We start from the raw sequence: 1914 nt of genomic DNA, 5'->3' as shown, positions 1-1914 counted from the left end.
ATCTTGGGCAAGTGTCCTCCACTATGACCTTGGGTCGACCAAAGCCTTGTGATTGAATTTAGTAGACGGAAACTGAAAAAAGCACGTGATATTTATCTATCTATCTATCTATCTATCTATCTATCTATCTATCTATCTATCTGTCTGCCTGTCTGTCTGTCTGTCTGTCTGTCTGTCTGTCTGTCTATCGCTCTAAGTGTGTCTGTCAGTGTGTTTGTTATCTCCACCACTTAACAACCGGTGTTGATTTATTTACGTACCTGCAATTTTGAGGTTCGGCAAAAGAGACCGATGGAATATATATTAACCTTAAAAAAATAAATAAGTACTGGGGTCGATGTATTCTATTAAGCCTTTCAAGGCGGAGAAGCAGTCCAATGATCCAATGACTGAAACAAGTAAAAGATAAAAGATATATACATATCAGGGGGCTGATACAAACCTACAAGCTCATTAGGTTAGAGTTTATTCCACAGTTTGCATGGCGACCAGGGGGTACAGTACTCCCCTACTGGACAGAACTCCAATCAATCACGGGACTATCTTCTAGCTGTTATAGGGAAATAATTTCACTTGAGAGTAACGTGGAGTGAAGTGAAGTGGTTTGCCCAGAAACCTGACGTACCACCCGGTCTAGGAACTGAAAGCACGACCCTACACTCAGGAATTTAATGTCCTAACTAGTAGGCCACGTACCTTCACCATGTATACATATAAAAGTTTGCACGCACACACACACATACACACACACAAATATTCATGCCTATCTACCATGACTCTCGACTCGTTAATCGAGTATGGTTTTTCCAACCATCGATACTGTCAGAACACATACAATGGACACTAAGCTAGTTAAAAGTAGCAACACATAACCACTCAAGTATTACACGAAAATACATTAATGTTAAATCAATTAGCGCCTTTAGTTATGTTTGCAGTAAAATTATTGTTATATACAAACAATAAAATGTTTAATTAAAAATAAATAAAAAATTATTTACCTGTAAAAATTAATAAGTAACAGTTATATACAAATTTGATACAAATCCATTGATAAGAAGATATTAAGTAAAATATTTACAGTTAGAGAATTACAAGTTGGTTAGGTATTGTCTATATGTTATGCGACCGGAAATAACTCCTAGGTCTAGTAAGAAATTTATAAATTTTTCCACACAGACGACATGAAAACGCTTGATTTAGTAGTGAAAATCGCTGCAAATTGCTATTGTGATATTTCTTGTGCCTAGTCAACCCAAATTTTACTTCTGCAGATCTTATTAGTTCAATAGATTGGAACTGTGAATAATCATCAGAGGAGAAGACCTAAATATATGATTACGCTCATGACTAACTAGTCCAACATGGCATAGACAAATAAAGTTGCAGGTATCATAAGGAAGAAGAAAAGGATCATTGGCCACAAGCAAACCCTTCCCTGTCTTACTTTTGTTACAGCATGTTTCCACTTGTTATCTTCAAACAATGCAGTCTGTTAACGGATTTTACTCCTCCATTTTCTCCGATCCATTTCATCACTCTCCCAGTTTACATGCATCATTTCAAAATTCTTCAGTGAACTATTTATTGAATCTTTGAAACACATTTTTGGTTTGCATTGAGGTATCTTTGCTTCTTTTATCTGACCACATAATAGTTATTTTGGCATGCATTGATCAGATTACCTCATAAGATGGCCAGTCCTGTGAAGTCAGTATCAATGAATTTCAGTTTCAATGCTATTCAGGAGTGGCTGTGTGGTAAGTAGCTTGCTTACCAACCACATGGTTCTGGGTTCAGTCCCAGTGCGTAGCACCTTGGGCAAGTGTCTTCTACTATAGCTTCGGGCCAACCAAAGCCTTGTGAGTGGATTTGGTAGACGGAAACTGAAAGAAGCCTGTCGTATATATGTAT

Source organism: Octopus bimaculoides, chromosome 2 (assembly GCF_001194135.2).
Source record: "Octopus bimaculoides isolate UCB-OBI-ISO-001 chromosome 2, ASM119413v2, whole genome shotgun sequence".
Classification (NCBI taxonomy): Eukaryota; Metazoa; Mollusca; class Cephalopoda; order Octopoda; family Octopodidae; genus Octopus; species Octopus bimaculoides.
This window is presented reverse-complemented; position numbering follows the sequence as displayed.